We start from the raw sequence: 13,480 nt of genomic DNA on the forward strand, positions 1-13,480 counted from the left end.
TAATAATCAACTCATATCCACATAATGGGTGAGCTTATGCAATAGGCTGCCTTATGAGCTCTTCAGGGAGACATCTGTTTTTCAGCTTCGTTAATTACCAGCATCGGATCATTAAAATGTATTTATTTACTTTTGTTATTACAACTGGGCGAGCCCTATCGCTTAGGAAAGTGGCAGGCTGATAAGCCTGCTGAGTGTAGGCATGGAGTAGGCAGGAATTATGAGAGATAGCCCCCCACACACATACCTGCATCTGCTGGGCACTTTGGTTTTAACGTGAGGCCTGGCTCCTCCTAATGTGCCTGTTGTAGGTACGGGGCAGGTGGGAGGCAGAAATTGGGGACTGCCATCCCCCGGTGTATGGTGAGCCCGGTGACTCCATCCTTCACTTTGACTTCAAATCCAGTAAGTCTAGACCTCATTTCTAGAAAAGCCTCGTATGTTCAGCCCCACAGGACGGACTCTGTGGGGTACATTGCCAATCTTGTGACCACTGGTCAGGAGGTTTTTGGGTGGACACCAGGTGCCCTCATGACAGCAGAACAATGCTGAGGGTTCAGCAGAAACCTGGAAGTAGACCCAAGAGAGAAGCCAGAAGTGCTCAGTTTTGCCCTGATGTAGGGAACTTTAAAAGTTACCCACATTTCTGGATATTCTTCACCAAGCCTGTGGTGCTTCTAAGCTAGATCTCTGGAGAAAGGAAGTTTTCCTTCCTAGATTTCCAAAGACCCTGACTTACCCTATGAAGAAAACTTCTGCAGAGACTCTCAGGGGTCCTTGGCTCCCCAATTCCAGTTCATTTCACTGACAACCGTGCAACTCTTTGCTGAAACTCCTTAAATCTTCCCTTTATTGGGGCTCACCCAAGCACCCACCCTGGGTCACTGGCACATCCCCAGCTGCACCCAGCTTGCCTTAGACGCTCCTGGAAGTCCCATCACCTCATGGGGTGCCTTGGTAAAACAACCAGACTCTTCAGGCTTTCGAAATGATGACCCCAGGAACTCGCTGGGGTTCGGGGAAGAGGAGCCTGCCAGGATGAGAGCTGCCTGACATCATCCGGATCCGGTCCAGGACCATCAGACACCTGCTGAGCCTCCCAGTGTAATTCCACGGCAGCTGCTGCCCTAGCCCACAAGTGCACAAGCGGGAACATGAGCTGTTTGGATCGCTTGCCTCAAACATTGTTCTCCGGAGTGTTTGAAAAAGGCCTAATGAAATGTGACTCAGAAATAACTGACAAGTGCCAGCCTCACCTTCTTATTGTTTCATCAAAATGGGAAAGACAGTGAGGAGAAGAGTCAACCTTCTCCATGAGATCTGCTGTCCCAACTTGCCCGCAACTTGCAGACTGACTGAAATGTTGACACAGAGTTGACATCTCCGCTTGATTTATGGAGAGCTTGAACGGCGGGGAAAAAATTAAACATTATAAATCAATGAGTAACATCCATAACCCTGAAGTGCTTGTTGTAAACAATACAAAACACCGGCCTAATTTTTATATGTGTAATTTACGACGAGCAATTCCTTCCAAATGAGAAAATTTAAAAGGAAAAAAACGTCACTTGTTAGAATATCATTAATTCAATCAGATGAGAACTAAGCCAGCCATTGTTCTTAATGGTGGAAAGTTTCATGGGAGCTAATTGCTTATGTGTGGTGCCTTTTAGCATGTTTTTGTTCAGACGAGCGGAGGAGATCTGTTAGTGCTGGAGGAGAACCATGGCCAGGGGTGAGAGTGGCTGGGGGGCACGGCCGGACCCTCTGCGCTCAAGTCCTGGGGCAGCCCCGTCACGGCCCAGCTTCATCCCAGCATTGCCCAGCTCACCCTTCTCACCAGGGACATAAGCAGAACTGCTGGTCTATAGCAGAGGAGTTTGGCCAGGCTTCCAGAGTCCTGGTCAGAGGGTGGTAAAGTTCTCTGAATACCACCAGGGAGGTCAGGTACCTCCTGGGAAAGCCCAGTGAGCAAACACAGCTAAACGTGTTCCTAAAGCCAGGAGCGATGCCCACGCTGATAGTCGGGGCATTTCACAGCTGGAGATGCCATCCGCCATGCAGTCTGCCAAGCCCTGCTCCTATCTACTGAAATGCCTGTTAAAATCTCATGGCAAGGAGATGGTATAAAGTCAAACCAGAAATCCTGCTCTTATTTCTGTTTGGCTTGCTGCTTGCCGTCAGCCAAAACTTCTCCTCCTAGCATTCCTCACCTCCCTCGGTAAAAGCGGGTAGGTGGGAGCTACAAGCAGCAGCAGGGCAACGCCACACAAAACCAATTGCCCAAGCTCTGCAAGCACAGAGTAAGAAACGTCCGCTTCCTCATAAACCATAGCTGTGGTTTTAAGTAATCTGTTTTAATTTGCTCTCAAGCAAATTAGTATCAATCCCAGTGCAGAGCACAGTGTTTCAGACAGAACATCTCTTCCTCTTCACTAGCCCCCCCAAAAAAAGCCTGTTTATGCCATGGGCAGTTTAAAGAGACCTGGTTTGCAGAAATGCGGAGTAGAGGCAAGAGTCAAACCCTGACTGAAATCACAGCCTGGAGCCGTGCTCACAAGAGCCCTCTTTGTGTTTATCCCCAGCCCAGCAGCGGCTGCGTTTTCGCAGCAGATCTCGTGGCTCTGGGCGCAGGGGAACGCTGTTTGCCTTTCGGTGATTAACAGATTCCAGAGTGCTTGGGGATGGAAAGTTCTTCATAAATAAATAAATGGATCTAACAGAGATGTAATGAGACTGTAATTAATTACTGCTCGCAGAACACCATGAGAGGCACGATGAAATGTGCTAGGAAAATGCAAAGTATTACTGCAGAAAATATATTATTGTTGGCACACCAGGGAACATTAGCGAAGCTCTTTGCTCGCTATCTGCTTACCCTCTGTGCTGTTTCTCAATCCTTACTCCTCCTGAAGGGAAGCGGGGTGCTTTACCCAATGATTTGGTTGCCAGCAAGGGCTCCTGGCTCTTTCTCTGCGGGCGGTGATGGCTGAGCCCTGCTGGGGCACCGGGCAGGGTGGGCGCTGCTGGTGTAGGCAGCATGCAAACGGCACTGGGAGTGTGAAGCTCGCCCTGGCTGGAGACCTGCAGCCCTCCTATCCCCCAATTCCTGTTTAACGCTTGCAAGCTGCAAACATTTAAAGTCTTTTACATAGATCTCTATAGTTTTGACAGCCCCAGAACCAGGCTTGAGGTCCAACAATTCTCAAATATAGGGTGGAAAAGTTACTGGGGGCTATCCAAGCTGTTTCCATACATTTGCATTTTAAAGCCAAAGGGTTAAGAATCAAGGTTCAGCTAATAATAACTGAATATTTGGGCAGGGAAAAAAATATGTTCTCTGGACTGATGTTCAGCCAGGGTAAGTCAGCCTGGCTGACTGCACTGAGCACCTACTCCTTTATGCCGCCAGAGAATCTGTCCTTCTGCAATTAATAGAAGCATATATATTGCAAAGCTAAGATTAAAGATTTCCTATGAACAACTACAACTAAATATTTCTTTCACCAGGAATACTTGGAGAGTGGATGAAAGCACCCTTAGCAATTACACAGTCAAGTCGTAGGCTATCGCTTTACACGCATACATAAATACACACGTATGCATCAACACTGAAGGAGGGGGCAACTGTAACCTTCAGAGAGTATGAGACGTGAAATAAATATGTTTCCAATTTATCTTGAAGGGAAGGAACTGAGACAGCAAGTTGCATATAGACACTTCACAGATTGAGCAATGACATTTGTTTTTCTGGTAAGCTCTTAAATGCTTTGAAAGAGGTGAAACACGATCCATCTACAACATAAGCTCATAGTCATTGACTCCAAAGCCACCCTCTCAATTACACTTACAAACAGCATTTTCCTGTACCGAATTAAGAGGAATCCCCATAATCCCTTGCCCTTTGTAGTGCAGCAATGATACGCCGGCTGCCAGCACGGCGGGTCTCACGCGTGCAGCAGGCAGGGGTGGGCACCGCTTGGACAAGGAGACCTCAAGGAAACAGCCCCAGACAGCACCAGAAATGCTGTAGCGCATGTGGGCAAAAGAGGGAGAACACTGCAAGAGGTGCTGCCATCCTTGGAGCCTGACTGCATCCCCTTGCTGGGTATTGGGAGGCCAGGAGCACTCACCCCATGCACCAGAACACACTCTGCTGCCCCATCCCTGCTCTGCAAAGCGAGCCAGCATTTGGGAGGGGTAACTAGGAAGGCAAGGAAGGATAAACCTAAATGAACTGAAAGGTGGCGGGAAGCCTTTATCAAGTTTGGAAAGCACCAAGTTCATCTTCCCAGCACAGGTACGGTTTCCAGAGGTGCACAGGCTTAAAGGGATGGAGCAGATGAGCTCAGTGGAGATGGCTAGAGGATCAGGGAACACAAACTATGGGAAGAAATGGAAGAAACTCACTTCCACTCATTTCCAGATTCAGACCTTGAAGTCCTGAGGGATGGCTGCAAAGGAGACTGCTGCCATCCTGGCTGTCACAGTGAAGACTGAAGAGGGAGCCTCAAAACCTGAGAGCTGTGGCAGCTTCACAGCTTCCATGACTCAAGTCATGACCAAGGCTGCATAGCCCTGGAGGAGGGGACACACCTCACACCTCTGCATCCAGCCAGCCTGCTGGGACAGCAAGGCCACCCCCAGGTCATTGTCTGAACCAGGGATGCGAGTAGCCACGTCTGTCTTGTACTCATGAACACTTTTTGCCTCAATTTCTCCTCACAATGCAGCTTCCCACACGGGTCTCGTGTCTCACCTACCCAAACATGACTGTTTTTGGCAGGGTAGCTCAGGAGGGAGACTGGAAGACAGCTTGAATGCCAATATCTAATCATAATTGGGGATCCAGAAAACTACTTATCTTAGGAATTGCTTAATAATGCACTTAGTGTGTGAAGCATTATCATTGCATATAATTAAATACAGAGAGTTACATGGGGAGAGATAAGGATCCTGCGCAAACGGACGAGGAGGAAGGTAATTGAGATTTAAGCTTCTGCTCTGCCAGCTTCTCACCTAGCTCGCTGCGAGTTGTCTCAACACGCGTGCCTGGAGAGAGAAGAGCTCGGGAAACGGGGAGGAAGAGGGGGAACCAGAGCCAGCTCATCCCTCGCTGCTGCCCCGTTTGTCCCCATGCCTCTGTTTCCACAAGTGGTGCCCACAAAATCCGCAGGAAGCCCTGGAGTGCAACTGGGCAATCAGCGCAAAGGAACAATTAAGCCCTGGGGTGTAAATGCTTAGCTCTGTGGAAGAACAATTAAGCTCTGTGAGCTATTTTATCCAGCCCTATAGCGGAGTAAGCCCTGCTATGAGGACCAGATGTGACACAGGCGCAGGGGACGGGTCGTGCCTGACCTGGGGGGACGTGGGGCTGCCACCTCCAGCAGCCCCAAGTTGTTGCCTGGGCTCCAGGAACAGCAGGCTGTGTTAAAATACTGAAAGCATCCTGCTGGCTTGTACAGGAGGTTATTGCCAGCTTGCTGCTGAGCATTTCAGGGGCTGGGAGCTGTTAGGGGGTGACATGCAGCACCCCATCTCCTCCCTGCTCCAGCTGCCTTTGAGCAGGTTGCAGGGGTTGGCTTTGCTAAGGCGAGGGGAAAGCCACCGAGGCTGTGTTCATTTTATTTTGCTGCTCTGCTGGCAGGGGATTTGGAGCAAACAAGAAAAAAGAAAGGGAAAAGAGCAGGGAAATGGAGGAGAATACAAATGAGAGGAGAGGCCCCACTGTCACATTGCAGCCACAAAATTACCTGCATTGCTCGGCAGTGCTGCTGCCAGTGCTCGTGCTAAAATTGCTCAGCTCACCATAGGAAGAGGTTTTCTTCATGCCCCACTTCCCGGAGTGACAGAGCATCAGCAGTGCTCTTATTTGTTATGTTTACTGGAGAACCCAGAGTCCCGGTTGTGCCAAGCACTGAAAAACCCAAACCCAAACAAACAATCCTCCCCTCAGAGAGCTGGCATATGCAGAGCACACAGCCTTCACATGTGCAAGAAGGAGAGAGGCTGGGAGCAGAGAGATGAAAGGAAAATGGCAGCTATTGCTCACAATTATTTTCCAGCTTTTTGTGGCAATGAAAAAAAAAAGTTAGAAAATATATCTGGAATAGCACGTGGATCAGCAGGCATGCACGAAAGAGCTTGAGACTTATTTCTCCCAAATCTTATATTCTGTGCACCTTCTGAGTCCTAGTCGACCCATCCTAATTATAGCATCCAACTCCAGCATCACAAATCAAGGTGGGCAGTGAAGCTGAGAAAAAAGCTCCATTCAAATGTAAGATGCTCTTGGCCAGCCTCACCCGAGCCGTCTCGAAAGCCAGAGGACTGTTTCACCTTTTCCTCACCCAGGGATACTAAAGGAATAAGCAAATAAAAACAAATTCAAGGGAAAAGGAAAACAGTTCATGTCCTCTTGGCAAGATGAGCAGTAAGCAAGCACCAGGCAATGTACCAACCAACACATCAAGAAACAAAACAAAGGCGTCACAGATCAGGGAAAAAATAGTTATCTGCTTTTTTTTTTTTTTCTGGAGCCCTTTTCCCTTCCAGCCAACTCATATTTATCCCATGGCGCTTTGACAGTCATCTAGAAACCACACAAAGCACATTTGTTCCCATTTGCCCCTGAGGCAGGAGGACCGGTGGAGCAGCTCTGAAGGAGGGTGAAAACAAACATCCCAATGGCACCATTAAAAAGGCAGAAGAGGAAACGCAGTGATACCCTTCCTCATCCAGCCCGCTCCGAGCCCGATGTCTAAGCAAACTCTGCTGAGGTTAGACCGCAATAGACCTGCTGACAAAATAGCCCTTTTGATAAAAAAATGATTTACTCATCCCCTCCCAGCACCGCCGCTTCCACCTGTGCCGCCGCTTACACACAGCCCGGCTCTGTGGTTTCCAAAGATGACCATAAATTATCCACCTTGCCAGGCGATGCTCTCCCGTTCCCATGCCTTGTCATTTGCTGCGTGTTTTATCACCATGCCCAGCAGCAGGGATCGGTGGAGGGGGGACGAGTGGCCAAATCCCTGCAAGGACGGGAGGAAAGAGGAGAGCTTCAGACCCAGGAGTTAGAAGAGCCCAGAGCCTCGTTGGCTCAGCCTGCGCCTTGGGAATGGGACTAAAAGGGCAGTTTCTCTGTGTGTCCTCACTTTGGGAAGGCAGGGAGTTTGTCTCTGCTCCCGGGCATGGGTTAAACACATCTCTGTCTTCGGGCAAGGTGCTGAAATTCAGCTCCACGGCACCTCCACGCCACTCGCCCCCATTTTGGTGCCATGTAACATCCCCGCACTCCTGACCCAGCCTGACCTGCCTCACATTCAAAGCCCACTCCCAAACCACCAACTAAAATTTGGCTGTGAACATCATAGGGACAGGATTTCACTTGCACAAGTGTTTTTTTAACAATGGTCTTGGAGCACTGTGAAGTTGCCAAAATCTGCAAGAAATCTTGAGTGATGATGTTGGCTCCTTCCAACCGTGCATTTAGGATGCGATAAATTGGGTCTAAACTTAAACTTCCTCCCACTGGGAGCTATGCGAGCCAAGAGCACTTTTAGGATAAATTCAAAATGGATACGGGTCATAATGGATATGGGACTGGAGCAGTGTGTTTTAGGTAAGCCTTAATCCTTAATAAATTACAGATAATTTGCTCGTAAGTGGGTTATAAAGAATATTTTAGTATGTTTAATAACTAAGTGTCTGAGAGAAAAGAAGGAACATGACCACTGATTAGATATAAATTTAAGTAGAAGACCAGCTTAGCAGCCCCTAGAAATGCTGAAATACTTTATTTTGGGAAACACTGGGCTAATGGAATTGAAATGCTCTGTGGGATGAGGACAGTTTGTAAAGCTAGGGAGAGTATAGAGGTAACAGAAGAAAGCAAAGAACTGGTTTAGAGTTGAAGTTTTTTTCCTTTCCTATGAAATGTGAGTATTTTGAAATGATCTGGGTTGATCCTTTCTCAAAATTTGAGGCTTTTGGTGTTTCATTAGCTTAAAAAAAATATGGTTAATGGTTTTGTCAGCAAAACATTCACTTATCAGCAATGATTTTTACTTTAAAAAGGATTTTTTGTTGTTGTTGAAAAACAAAAAATGCTCTTAGCATGGCTGCGTGAGCATTACTTTTTTTGAATAGGAAGGGTTTTTTTTTTTTGCAATAAATTTCTCAATACTTCTCAAATGCAACAAATTTCAATTACCCCGGTAAGTTTCACCTCCCTGTATCATGTGTGAAGTCCAGAGCAGAGCCCTGCTCCCGGACAGCTGTGGGCCATTCCCCACATGGTAAGCAAAGGTTTTCCACTCACTGGATCCCCAAATCTCTCTGCACAGAGTGGGATTTGCTGTGAGCTGGGCAGAATCCCACCAAGGGCGTGCAGGACTTGGGACGCGTCGCTCGGCGAGGGAGCTCCAGGCTCTTGCCCTTGACACGCGGGCACCGGTCCTGCCCCGCAATGCTTGGGGAGCCTGCCTGACTCCCAGCCCTCGAGCACCACCACTGCCAGGCACAAACTGGCTTGGCTGCCTCCTCTTCCTGCAACAGAAATGGTGCTCAGAGCCGTCAGCATCTTCCCTTCTGAGACCTTCAGGAAAGTAAACAGGTAAAGAGATTTGCAAAAGCACCAGAACTCCTCTGTGAACGTTGTGTCATGCTCCATAGCATTGTTTTAAGATCTGACCCTTTCTCTATGTCTTGTAAAACACTTCCCTAACACGCGGCTGCTTCCAGGGGTGCAAACCAACCAACACGGGCACTGGAGCCAAAAGGACAGGCAGAATCAGGCCCCCGAGCCTAATCCTCCATGACCTGCTGCTACATTTTAACAGGTGATGAATCTGGGGGGAGATAATTCTGCTTGCTGGTTAATTAATCCAGCATTACACGAGCAATGAGAGTATAATGACCACTCGTAATCCCCCTGCAATAACATTGCATGCCGCCGCTAGCAGCGGGCCACCTGTTGGGGTGCCACTGGGGTATCCAGATCACAGCGGCTACTGGTCATTAGTGCCATATCCACGGCTGAGATTTCATTAGCCATCATTTGGTACGTTATCTGCCTTGTACAACTAGATCTAAGCCTGAAATATTGTTTTACAGCATTAATTAAAAGCATTGACACTGAATGCTTGGTTCACATGCTCCAATGTGATTTACGGGTCACATTTAATTACCTGACAATCGTGATTTACCGCATCTACCTGGTAGGTACCATGTGTATTTAAATCAATTAATGTTCGGTGGCTTTAGTATGGTCTTGCTGGGGAAGGAGGGAGAGTTTCTCGTGAACAATTAAACTCCAGACGAGGAAGAAGTTGTCAGATATTTCAGGCATCTAAACTGCAAACAAGATAATGTGACCTGGGCAGAGTCACACAACAGCTGTTTGCAGACCATTGCTTTATTAAGAGTCCTAGTGAATTTTTGTGGAAGATTTAACTAATTAGCTGAGTAGGCCCTCTACAGAATAGACACCAAGTTATGTTTGGCTTTAATCACATAATACCCCTGTTGGCCCATTCAGCTGCTGAAAGTTAGGCACATGCTTAGTGTTTTGCTGAATTAGGGTCGATATAAACACACATCTCTTGTAAGCATCTAGGAAGCTGCACTAATATTAAATGAATGGAGTCAGTGGCTCAGAGAGCTTTGCGTCTGAAAAAAATGCAGCAAAAATAATGAGGAAAAGGAAGGAGAGGGAACAGCTGGAGCATTGGCTCAGGAGGGCACTGTGACAGGCAATGCCACTTGTTACACCAAGTCCTCCTTATTTTTGTGAGATAATGTGTGCTGGGGCTAAGGGGCAGCACACCTTGGCCCACATCCCTGTGCAATAAGATTTCCTGCTCCAGGAGGGAGGAGGACGACTGCAATGGGCCCTCAGAACTAGAGGGTTTTGCTAGGTGTCCCCTTACCACTTTTGTCTCATCCCCACAATGGGCTCCTTGCCCCTTGCCTTTCCCTGTCCCACCACAAGCTCCCTGCTCTCTCAGTTGGTCTCTCCCCATCTCTGTTCCTCCAGCCCAGCCCTCTTCTTCCACCACTGAGCTCGCTCCCACCCCAAACACCAGCCCCTCTTTCCTGCCCGTCCTCCACCATCTCCTACCCCATCTGCCATTAGCTCCCTCTCTGCCCTGCTGCCATGCACCAGGCGACATTCCCAGCAGTTCCTCCCTTGCCCTTCCATTTGCCCCCAGCCTGTGGCTGCTTGAAGGCTCATTCTTACCTCCTCTCCTTGACTGATTTTTTTTTTTCCCCCCAATTATTTACATCATTAGCACAAGCACGCCCTAATTTATACCACTTGCCTCACAGCTCCCACCCATCCCCAGTTGTTTCTCATCACAAAACTCATTGAACGCGTGCTTGGCATTTGCTGCCCCAGCTCCTTTTCTGCCTTCCTCTGTCCAGTTTGCCTTCTGCCATCTGAACTTCCTTCTCCTTACACAGAGTATTCCAATCCCATCAAACCCATGCTTCCCAAAACAAAGAGGGCCAGTCTTCAGGTGGAAAATTTCTTTAAAAAATAAATGCCTTGTGTTCTTGAGATAAATGCGCATTGCCGAATCACTTCCCAGCTACTCTGTTTATGTAACCTTGAAGCTATTTTGTACAATCCTTTAGTTTTGACAGCTTAAGATTGGTTATGAGCTAATATTTTAAAATCAAAATAACTCAGAGGTACAAGAGATTGTTAAAGATCTGCCAGACAATCCGCACAGAGTCGCACCAACAAGCACAATATTTTTTTTTAAAGGAAAGGCTTTTTCCTGGGTTACCTTGTGTTCAAGTCAGAAGATGTTTGAGTAAAGTAAACTCACTCCCTTTCCAATTTGATGGCCTTTAGGAAGTTGAAAATATACACATGGATACATGCTTATTGTCTTTCTACCTGGCATTTCTCTGTGAATAAAGGGCTTCCAGCCAAGATCAACGAGATAAAATCTTTCAGGAACTTTTACAATGTCACATACTTGTGCAAATTGCCCGTGTGTTTATAGCAACAGGCACCACAACAGACCTCTACGCTTTCAATTAGGCCAGGCAAGCCAGGCGGATCAAGCAACCTTCTCCATGTGTTTACGGGTGTGCATTTGCATGCGATTGCCCTGCCAAAGCACGGAGATGCCGGGGAGGAGCGGGGAAATCACAGCTCCCCACTGCCCCGATGGACACACGATGGACCGGGCTGTGCTGGGTGGTGAAAACAAAGCAAATCCAATGGTTTTGGGTCCTTCCCCAGCTTGCAGCAAGACCTGGAGTTGCTTCACCGATTCCTGCCTCGTTTTACCCATCTGTACCGAAGAGATTAAATAGCGCTTAATCACCTCGCTTAATGTGCTGTGAACTGTCAAAGACCTGGAAATCCTGGGGCGTATGATCCAGCGTGAGAAGGAAGTGTTATTACGCATGGCCGTGTGTAGCCATCTTGGTGAGAAGTTGCCTAACGCGAGAGATGTGGAAATGAGCTTCCAAGTTGGGTTAAGTTAAATGGCAAAGTGAGACTCTTATTTTGGAACACAAATGTTCCTACCAAAGTAATTATTCCAGAACAGCTATTTTGATAAGTATCCAAAAGCAGACAACTTCTGTGTACTGGAAGAAGTGAGTATATTCTTCTGTTTCATGATTTTTAGGGATTATTTCTAGGCATGTTGCTGGCAAGTGCTAAACTTGCAGCTTTGCTATTATCCAGACAGTGCCTAAAATGATGGGCTTCCATCTACCTCGGCCAGATAGAACCATAAATAATATCAGTTAGGATAAGATGGAATTGATTCATTTAAGCTCTCATTCACAGAAAAATGAGCTAGAAAAACAAGGCCAAAATATCTATAACTATAAAAATCTTTGAAAAGTGGGTTCGTTGTACTTTTTTTTTCTTTTTTTTTTTTCTTTCTTTTTTCTTTTTTTTTTTTCTTTTTTTCTTTTCTTTCCAAATAGACTGTTTTCTTCAAGGAATAATTTGCGTGTTTTAATGTTTCCATTTCTCACGGGAGAATATTTTTCAGGAAGCTGAGTAGAGGCCTGTTTCTTTCCAAAGGACAAGTCCTTTCTGCTTTGCACCTTTTGGCAAGCAAGGGGATGCCTGTGCAACCTGCCCCTGCCAGGGTGACTGCTGCAGATGCAGAGGCCAGTGCTGCCGATGGGTGAGGACAGGTATGTGAATCCCAGGCAGAGCTCGCTTTGCTCTGAGTGCCTGCAGGCAGCGCGGGGTGATGGAGAGCCTCGAGGCTGCACTTCAAAATGAGATGGGAAAGAGTTTGGACTGCTGCACAGGGCAGGCTGGGAAACACGAGCGTGATTTATTGCGCCAAATCACACAAATAAAAATAAGTAAGTGACTCAAGCATGTGCTTGCCTTAGCAGGGGTCAGTGCAGCGAGACACATCCCTCTTCCCACCTGGTGGAAAACTGCCCCAGGGAATCCTCCCAGGATCCAGTTACTGATCTGGGGAACATCACTTAAGCCAATGTATTTCATTTCCAGTCCCTTGGGATTCCAGATGAACAATCAAAGGGGTGAAAAGGGAAGCTCCACCCAAGTTTGCATTTCACAGGATGAGAAGTGCATTATCAAGTGACAGTGAAATAAGCCCAAAGCACAGCAAGTGCCGATGGAGTGCCTACGTACCGGTAAGTTTTGATTAATTACCGCAGTATGGTTTTACCTCTCCAGCAGTCCTTGAATTAACCATGTGCACCAGGTGGAGGAGATGCTCCTGGACAAGAAGGTGATGAAGAGACCCTGCTCCCAGCCTGCAAGCCCCTCTTGCTGGAAGGCCCTTAGCAGAAAGCCCCCTGAGATAAACGTTGCAGGGCTGTGTTAAACGGGTGTCGAACGACAGGGACAGGCTGCGCACACATGCTTCAGCCAGAACTGCCACGGAAAGAAGAAATGATTCACTCCATCACCTTTCGAAGTGACACTGTCTCGTGTGGGAGGATGAGAGAAAGTACCAACTGCCCACTCTCCAAACCCCACTCTCCTTACTCAGATGAAATTTTTATGTTGCCACCCACACACGTTCAAAAACCCGTGACTCATCTCCACAGATAATGAGATCAGCCTTAAAGTTACGAGATTTTGAATACAATAAAGGTTGCCTCCTAAGCTCTTCTCTTGAAGAAGGCCTTTTTTCAAGCTTTTCCCAGCTACCCCAAGAGGTGGGGATGATTTATTTCCATTTCTACCTCTCTCAGAACTGGGGCTCTAAGGGGACCTCAGTTTTGGGGCAAAAGCCACCTGTCCACAACCTGCGGCATACAATCACAGGAGCTGGCAAGGCCCTCGTGTTGGTGGAGCGCTGTCTGAGCAAGAACCAAGAGGTCTGGTCCATGATCAGCTCCATCTCAAGATGTTTCACTTGTTCCTGGGTCTCTCCCAGCTCGAGGCAGGGACTGGACCTGGTGGTGGAGGACAGAGAGAGCACCTAACACCTGAATATGCCTCATGTCCTCC

The 13,480-nt window shown here is 47.6% G+C and overlaps 1 long non-coding RNA gene across 2 annotated transcripts in view; it reads right to left on the reverse strand.

Annotated features, from left to right (window-relative positions):
• The window catches only part of LOC310885268, a 39,769-nt gene extending 29,495 nt beyond the window's left edge, over window positions 1–10,274 (reverse strand). For both annotated transcript variants that reach the window (XR_014574659.1, XR_014574660.1), the window contains exons 1-2: window positions 10,244–10,274; window positions 6,929–7,034 (exon numbers count right to left, since the gene is read on the reverse strand). This is a non-coding gene — a long non-coding RNA (uncharacterized lncRNA). The remainder of the gene's footprint in view (window positions 1–6,928; window positions 7,035–10,243) is intronic.
• Between the last annotated feature and the right edge of the window lie 3,206 nt (window positions 10,275–13,480).

The sequence above is a fragment of the Anser anser genome (assembly GCF_964211835.1).
Source record: "Anser anser genome assembly, chromosome: 22".
Lineage (NCBI taxonomy): Eukaryota > Metazoa > Chordata > Aves > Anseriformes > Anatidae > Anser > Anser anser.